Source organism: Symphalangus syndactylus, chromosome 24 (genome assembly GCF_028878055.3).
Source record: "Symphalangus syndactylus isolate Jambi chromosome 24, NHGRI_mSymSyn1-v2.1_pri, whole genome shotgun sequence".
In the NCBI taxonomy this organism is placed as follows: Eukaryota; Metazoa; Chordata; class Mammalia; order Primates; family Hylobatidae; genus Symphalangus; species Symphalangus syndactylus.
Genome location: NC_072446.2, coordinates 18,966,934 through 18,976,428, shown reverse-complemented (window position 1 = coordinate 18,976,428; position 9,495 = coordinate 18,966,934).

Here is a 9,495-nt window from a genome sequence, read left to right as displayed (position 1 = left end):
GGCACTATGAAAAGCCAAGGTGGCCAGTAGTTAAAGACCAGCCTGGACAACATAGTGAGACCCTGTCTCTACAAAAAAATTTTTTAAACGTTTACAAATTTAAAACATAAAAAATAAAGCTGGGCACAGTGGCTCATGCCTGTAATCCCAGCACTTTGGGAGGCTGGGGTGGGCAAATCACTTGAGGTGAGGAGTTCGAGACCAGCCTGACCAACATGGTGAAACCCCATCTCTAATAAAAATACAAAAATTAGCCAGGTGTCATGGTGGGCACCTGTAATCCCAGCTGCCCAGGAGGCTGAGGCATGAGAATCACTTGAACCCAGAAGGCAGAGGTTGCAGTGAACCGAGATTGCGCCACTGCACTCCAGCCTGGGCAACAGAAAGAGATTCTGTCTCAAAACAAAAATAGTCAGGTGCGGTGGCTCACGCCTGTAATCCCAGTACTTTGGGAGGCCAAAGAGGGTGAATCACTTGAGGTCAGGAGTTCAAGACCATCCTAGCTAACACAGTGAAACCCTGTCTCTACTAAAAATACAAAAAATTAGCCAGGCGTGGTGGCGGGCGCCTGTAGTCCCAGCTACTCAGGAGGCTGAGGCAGGAGAATGGCATGAACCCAGGAGGCAGAGCTTGCAGTGAGCGGAGATTGCGCCACTGCATTCCAGCCTGGGCAACAGAGCAAGACTCTGTCTCAAAAATAAATAAATAAAATTAAGAATAAAAATAAATAACAGTGCTGGCAGCCACATGGAGAGTAGAATGAAGGAGATGAGGTTAAATGAGGAAGCAGAGAACCTGAAGAGTGACTGCTGTCCTCCAAGTGAAAAGACAGTGGGTTGGTCTGGGACAACAGCAATGGAGGCGATGAGAGACTTCACCCCCAGACATACTTTGAAGAAATAGGAGTGAAGATTTGCTCTTAGATTGGAGAAATGAGAGAGCAGTTGAGGCTGATTGTCAGGTTTTTCAAGCCATTCGACAGCATGGGAATGTATTAGGTTGGTGGTGCAAAAGCAATGGCAAAAACCACAATTACTGTTTTGTTTTGTTTTTAATTTATTTTTTGAGACGGAGTCTTGCCCTGTCACCAGGCCAGAGTGCCGTGATGCAATCTCGGCTCACTGCACCCTCTTCCTCCCAGGTTCAAGCGATTCTCCTGGCTCAGCCTCTGGAGTAGCTGGGATTACAGGCGTGCACCACCACGCCCAGCTAATTTTTGTATTTTTAGTAGAGATGGGGTTTCACCATGTTGGCCAGACTGGTCTCGAACTCCTGATCTCAAGTGATCTGCCCGCCTCGGCCTCCAAAAGTGCTGGGATTACAGGCATGAGCCACCGTGCCTGGCCCACTGCAATTACTTTTGCACCAACCCAATAGCTACAGTGGGCATCAAGGCAGAGAGTAGGGGGTGGCCTACCTTCAATGTGATGCACATTGAGTTCTAATGCCCGCCAGTGGCCCAGGTGGAAGCAGGAAGTAGGCAGCTGTGCACAACACACCTGGGTTTCCAGGGCAGGGGTACTTGAAATAGTCCTGAGATAGGACGAGACCCTTCAATGCAGGGTTTGGAACCAGGGGCCCTGATACCTTGGGAGGTGCAGAAGAAGGACCATCTATTCCTAAAATCTCTACAAAGACTGAGGGTCCCGAGGATGGCAATTCGCCCATTGAAAAACCCAGACACGTGGGAGGCACTTTACACAGGGCCAAGCCCCGATTAAGGCACCATCTCAATGACCATGATGATGAGCTTATAGGTACCACTGAAGCCATGTTAGGTCCTTGGAGTTGCAAATAGAACGCTAGAAAGTGTGGGTGAGTAGGTCCTCACTCTCGAGAGACAGGAGAATCACCTGATGCGCATGTGAGACACACAGATTTCTCATCTCAACTATTCCAGAGCCACCACACCAGAACCTGGGGAGGAAGGGGAGTGACAGGGCTTGGATATTCGCTAGGTGATCCTAATGGGTCTAGTCTAGAACATGAGCAAAATTCAGGCCACAGAAGTTTAGGAGTTTTGGCCAGGTGCAGTGGCTCATGCCTGTAATCCCAGCACTTTGGGAGGCTGAAGCAGGCGGATCACTTGAGATCAGGAATTTGAGACCAGCCTGGCCAACACGGTGAAACCCCGTCTCACTGAAAATACAAAAAAAAAAAAAAAAAATTAGCCAGGCGTGGTGGCTGGCGCCTGTAATACCAACTACTCGGGAGGCTAAGGCAGGAGAATCCCTTGAACACGGAAGGCAGAGTTTGCAGTGAGCCAAGATGGCACCATTGCACTCCAGCCTGGGCAACAGAACAAGATGCTGTATCAAAAAAAAAAACTTTAGGGGGAGCCGGGCACGGTGGCTCATGCCTGTAATCCCAGCACTTTGGGAAGTTGAGGTGGGCAGATCACCTGAGGTCAGGAGTTTGAGATCAGCCAGACCAACATGGTGAAACCCCGTCTCTACTAAAAATAAAAAAATTAGCCGGGCATGGTGGCAGACACCTGTAATCCAGCTACTCGGGAGGCTGAGACAGGAGAATCTCTTGAACCTGGGAGGCAGAGGTTGCAGTGAACCAAGATTGTGCCATTGAACTCCAGCCTGGGTGACAAGAGTGAAACTCCATTTCAAAAAAAAAGTTTAAGGGTTTCATGTTTTTTTGTGTGTGCAAAAGTGACTATAAGATTTCACTATTGTAAATAAGTGTAGAAAAATGTGTGATTCATATGCACCGTGGAATACTATGCAGCCATAAAAAATGATGAGTTCATGTCCTTTTGTAGGGACATGGATAAAGCTGGAAACCACCATTCTCAGCAAACTACCGCAAGGACAAAAAACCAAACACTGCATGTTCTCACTCATAGGTGGGAATTGAACAATGAGAACACTTGGACACAGGAAGGGGAATATCATACACCGGGGCCTGTCGTGGGGTGGGGGAGTGGGGGAGGGATAGTACTAGGAGATATACCTAATGTAAATGATGAGTTAATGGGTGCAGCACACTAACATGGCACATGTATACATATGTAACAAACCTGCACATGGTGCACATGTACCCTAGAACTTAAAGTATAATAAAAAAGAAAAAAGAAAAACGTGATTTTTTTCTTTTTTGATATGTCTATGAATCAACTCACAGACCAGAAATCTTTTGTCATATAAATATGTCCAGATATTTGTATCAGAAAATGAGATCTCACTGAAAGGACATAAAACTCTGGCATTAACATTGGTTGCCAAGATGGTACGCAGCTGTCAGCCAGGTCACACAGGCCACCAAGTTCTGAGGGATGAATGGAAGGCTCAGGTCCACAAAAGTCTAAAAATGAACCTGGGCCAGGTGCAGTGGCTCACACCTGGGATCCCAGCATTTTGGGAGGCTGAGGCAGGCAGATTCAATAACATTGACAGGCAACATTTTGGAATATGGTTAGATAGGTAAGGGAACATGGTACTGTTTAACATTTTAAGAATATGTGGGGGAGGCTGGGCACGGTGGCTTAAGCCTGTAATCCCAGCACTTTGGGAGGCCGAGGCGGGTGGATCACAAGGTCAGGAGATCGAGACCATCCTGGCTAACATGGTGAAACCCCATCTCTACTAAAAATACAAAAAAAAAATTAGCTGGGCGTGGTGGCGGGAGCCTATAGTCCCACCTACTCGGGAGGCTGAGGCAAGAGAATGGCGTGAACCCGGGAGGCAGAGCTTGCAGTGAGCCGAGATCGTGCCACTGCACTCCAGCCTGGGCAAAAGAGCTAGACTCCGTCTCAAAAAAAAAAAAAGTGGGGTTATGTGTATATAGAATATTTTATTTTTGCTCATCACAACCAGGTAACCAGGTTTCTTTTCTTTTGAGACGGAGTCTCGCTCTGTCTCCCAGGTTGAAGTGCAGTGGTGCGATCTTGGCTCACTACAAGCTCCGCCTCCCGGGTTCACGCCATTCTCCTGCCTCAGCCTCCTGATTAGCTGGGACTACAGGTGCCCGCCACCAAGCCCGGCTAAGTTTTTGTATTTTTAGTAGAGACAGGGTTTCACCGTGTTAGCCAGGATGGTCTCCATCTCCTGATCTCGTGATCCGCCCGCCTCGGCCTCCCAAACTGCTGGGATTACAGGCGTGAGCGCCCGGCCACAACCAGGTTTCATCAGTATTTGAAATATTTAAGATTGTGGCTTGGAATGTGGTTCAGACATTTACTCACTTATACAAATATTCACAAGTGTAATAAAAATATGAAGAAAACATTGATATGACTCTTCTTGCCTGGATAAATGGCTGCAGATGACATCACTTTTAGTATAACAGAACATTTCTGGATTTGACCTCTTTATATTATTTTCTTTGGATACTTAAACAATGAATAAGCACTTAGTTTTAAAATTAAAAAAAAACAAAAAACAAACTCTGGAGTTCGAGTCCAGCCTGGGCAACATGGCGAAACCCTATCTCTACAAAAAATACAAAAAATTAGCTGGGCATGGTGGCGCATGCCTGTGGTCCCAGCTACCAGACAGGTTGAGGTAGGAGGGTCGCTTGAGCCAGGAGGTGGAAGTTGCAGAGAGTCGAGATCATCCCACTGCACTCTAGCCTGGGCAACAGAGCCAGAACTTGTCTCAAGTAAATAAATAATAAAATCAAAATGAACCTGAGCTTCTGCATGTTCTTTTTTTTTTTTTTTTTGAGACGGAGTCTCGCTCTTTCACCCAGGCTGGAGTGCAGTGGCGCGATCTCGGCTCACTGCAGGCTCCGCCCCCCGGGGTTCACGCCATTCTCCTGCCTCAGCCTCCCGCGTAGCTGGGACTACAGGCGCCTGCCACCTCGCCCGGCTAATTTTTTGTATTTTTAGTAGAGACGGGGTTTCACCGTGTTAGCCAGGATGGTCTCGATCTCCTGACCTTGTGATCCGCCCGCCTCGGCCTCCCAAAGTGCTGGGATTACAGGCGTGAGCCACTGCGCCCGGCCCGCTTCTGCATGTTCTCTCTGACACTCAGAAGCAGAGCTTAGTTTAATGGAACGGGTAGCAAAAAATCCAGCCCCTTTCCCCGCAACACCCTGTGATGTTGTCTGGTTTTGGGAACACATGTGGCCTTCTGGGGACCTCGGGTTCCCCACCTGTAAGACAAGCAGTCAGAGTTCAGACCTCCCATGTACTGACATTTTGCAACCAAACGTTACATTTGTGCCTATTCGGGTTCTCTTAATATTGACCTTCTTTTTTATTTTTTTTGTTTTTTGAGACAGGGTCTCATAGTGTAGTGGCACTATCATAGCTCACTTACAGCCTCAAACTCCTGGGCTCAAGCAATCCTCCTGCCCCAGCCTCCTGAGTAGCTGGGACTACAGGCAAGCATCATCACATTCAGCTAATTTTTTTTATTTTTCAGGGTCTCCTTATGTTGCCCAGGCTGGTCTCAAATCCTTGGCCTCAAGCAATCCTCCCACCTTAGTCTCCTCCCAAAGTGCTGGGATTATGGGCATGAACCATCGTACCCAGCCAGCATTTCAACACTTGCCTAACCTCAAGCTTAAATGTCAGCCTACTCATGCTAAAATTTTGATTTTTTTTTTTTTTTTTTTTTTTTTTTTTTTTTTTTAAGGAGTTGCTCTGTCGCCCAGGCTGGAGAGCAGTGGCGCGATCTCGCTCACTGCAACCTCCCTGTCCCGGGTTCAAACAATTCTCCCGCCTCAGCTTCCCATGTAGCTGGGATTACAGGCGTCCACCACCATGCCCAGCTAATTTTTTGTATTTTTAGTAGAGGCGGGGTTTCACCATGTTCGCCAGGCTAGTCTTGAACTCCTGACCTCAAGTGATCCACCCACCTCAGCCTCCCAAGGTGCTGTAATTATAGGCGTTAGCCACCACACCCCACCAATTTTAATTTAAGTTATAGGAGAAACTGTGTAGAAAAAAAGGCTTGAATGCACAAAAGTAATATTCATGATTTTTCTGGATTATGTTTATCTCCAGTAATTAAGTACTAAGGAATTAAGACATTTAGTTCCACTCTGGCCCTCCAGTGTATTTCCCTACAGTGTTCAGAGTAATCCTAAAACAGAAATCTAATCCCACCATCTGCCCAGATACATTCAAAGGCTGCCACTGTACTTAAACCAACCCCCCAAAAAACAAAACAAAAAGCCCAAATCCCTACTGAGATTTAATGTGGCATTCTCCAAAATTCTCCAAACTTATCCAGGAGCAGTTGTCAGTCCTTCAGCGGGGACATTTTGCACACCCAAAGACACTGGGTTGCCTGATGACATTTTTGGTTGTCACAACTGGGGAGGGGATGCTACTGGCATCTACTGGGTAGAGGCTAGAGATGTGGCTAAACATCATACGATGCCCAGGACAGCTCCCTGCCCCCAACACAAAGAATTATCTGGTCCCAAAATGTTAATAATACCAAAGTTAAGACCTCTGCTGTGTAGCCACGCTGGTCTCCATTCAGTTCTTCAAATCCATGCAGCTCTTTCTGACCTGAGTCAAGCCCCATGCTTTATTAAAGGGTGCCCTAGGCTGGGCGCAGTGGCTCGCACCTGTAATCCCAGCACTTTGGGAGGCCAAGGCAGGAGGATCATTTGAGCCCAGGAGGTTGAGGCTGCAGTGAGCCATGATCTCCCCAGCCTAGGTGACAGAGTGAGACACTGTCTCAAAAAAAAAAAAAAAAATAGGCCAGGCGCGGTGGCTCAAGCCTGTAATCCCAGCACTTTGGGATGGGAGGCCGAGGCAGGCGGATCACAAGGTCAGGAGATCGAGACCATCCTGGCTAACACAGTGAAACCCCGTCTCTACTAAAGATACAAAAAATTAGCCGGGCATGGTGGCGGGCGCCTGTAATCCCAGCTACTCGGGAGGCTGAGGCAGAAGAATGGCATGAACCCGGGAGGTGGAGCTTGCAGTGAGCCAAGATCGTGCCACTGCACACCAGCCTGGGCGACAGAGCAGGACTCCGTCTCAAAACAAAAAAGACCGAGCACGGTGGCTCACGCCTGTAATCCCAGCACTTTGGGAGGCCGAGGTGGGTGGATCACAAGGTCAGGAGTTTGAGACCAGCCTGGCCAACATGGTGAAATCCCGTCTCTACTAAAAATACAAAAACATTAGCTGGCCGTGGTGGCACATGCCCTACTCGGGAGGCTGAGGCAGGAGAATTGCTTGAACCCGAGAAGCGGAGGTTGCAGTGAGCCACCACGCCCGGCCAAGATCCTTTATAAAGCATTAATTACATGGCCACCTCCTTTCATCCTCTAGGACCTGTTAGGTCCTGTCCTGACCACCCAGCTCTCGTGGGTTCTCCTAATTATTCTCAGTCTCCTGCTGATTTCCTCCCCAGCCACTACAGCAGGGCCGTAACTGGTCTGTTGACCTTTTCTCCCCTCCCCTCCCCTCCTCTCCCCTCCCTTCCCCTCTCTTCCCCTCCCCTCCCCCAGCCCTGTTCTTTTCTTCTTTTCTTTTTCTTTTCTTTTTTTTTTGAGACAGTCTTGCTGTGTCACCCAGGCTGGAGTGCAGTGGCACGATCTTGGCTCACTGCAACCCCCTCCCACCAGGTTCAAGCAATTCTTGTGTCTCAGCCTTCCAAGTTGCTGGGATTACAGGTGCACACCACAAAACCCGGCTAATTCTTGTAGTTTTAGTAGAGATGGGTTTTGTCATGTTGGCCAGGCTGGTTTGGAACTCCTGACCTCAAGTGATCCACTGGCCTGGGGCTCCCAAAGTGCTGGAGTTACAGGCATGAGCCACCGCGCCCAGCCATGATGACCTATTTTCAATATATCTTCCACCACCAGCAACCCCACAAAGACAGCCCCATGACGGCAGGGAACGCTACCTGGTTCATGAGACACGTCCCTGGCACCCAGCCAGTACTAGCCCTAAGCGCCTGGCACTTAGTGAAAGCTCAATAAAGATATACTGAAAAAATAAAAGCAGTTAGAGAAAAGACCAACTTCAACCTCCTCAAAGTAGATTTCTTCAAGTCATTTGATGTTCAGCAGAAAACCGTGTTCTTTTAAAAAAAAATTTTTTTCAGCATTTGACTTTTCCTGACTGTGTGTGTGTGTGTGTGTGTGTGTGTGTGTGTGTGTGCTGTTTCACTCTCCAGGAAAACAATGAAACAGTGCTAAAATCAGCCTGTGCTAGTGTGGACTGTAAACTCCTTTTTATATAAGAAAGGGAGATATAAATAGACCTGCAAATATGCCTGGATTTTCAAAAAAAAATGAAAAGATAAATCAAAAATTAATTTTTAGGCTGGGCATGGTGGCTCACACCTGTAATCCTAGCACTTTGGGAGGCTGAGACAGATGGACCACCTAAGCTCAGGAATTCAAGACTAGCCTGACCAACATGGTGAAACCCCGTCTCTACTAAAAATACAAAAATTAGCCCGGCTTGGTGGCGTGCGCCTGCAATCCCAGCTACTCGGGAGGCTAAGGCAGGAGTATTGCTTGAACCCAGGAGGCGGAAGTTGCAGTAAGTCGAGATCGTGCCACTGCACTCCAGCCTGGGCTACAGAGCGAGACTCATTCTTAGAAAAAATATTTTTAAAAATGGTTACTTTAGGCTGGGCACGGTGGCTCACGCCTGTAATCCCAGCACTTTGGGAGGCCAAGGTGGGTGGATCATGAGGTCAGGAGATCTAGACCATCCTGGCTAACACGGTGGAACCCCGTATCTGCTAAATATTCAAAAAAAAAAAATTAGCCAGGCATGGTGGCGGGCGCCTGTAGTCCCAGCTACTCGGGAGGCTGAGCCAGGAGAATGGCGTGAACCCAGGAGGCGGAGCTTGCAGTGGGCCGAGATCGCGCCATTGTACTCCAGCCTGGGTGACAGAGCGAGACTCCGTCCCCCGCCCCCCAAAAAAAGGTTACTTTATAGAAGGCAAAAGAACAGGGTGAAAGGATGAAAAGCTAAACCTCTCTATCATACCTGGTTTTCTAGTTTTGACTTTGAAACTAGGTAGATGTTTTGCATAACAGAACATTAAAAGCAGCATAGCAGTGCCTAAAGATGGAAAACGATGATTCTGCATATGAAGGGATTGGCATAGCCACGCACAGTTTCAACAGGCTCAGTGATGCCCATTCGGTATTCCTTGAGTGGAATCTGCCCAGTAGAGACCAGTGTCCACTGGAGGGCTTGATTGCTGGGCCCCACTTGCAGAGTTCCTGATGGAGCATGTCTAGGGCAAACCCAGTCATCTATATTTCTAACAATTTCTTAATGATTTTGCCAGCCAGGGAAAACTTGAAAACTATAGACCAACAGAACTATAAAAAGAAATCTGAGGCCAGGCGCGGTGGCTCACGCCTGTAATTTCAGCACTTCGGGAGGCCGAGGCAGGCGGATCACGAGGTCAGGAGATCAAGACCATCCTGGCGAACACAGTGAAACCCCATCTCTACTAAAAATACAAAAAATTAGCCAGACGTGGTGGTGGGCGCCTGTGGTTCCAACTACTCAGGAGGCCGAGGCAGGAGAATGGTGTGAATCCCGGA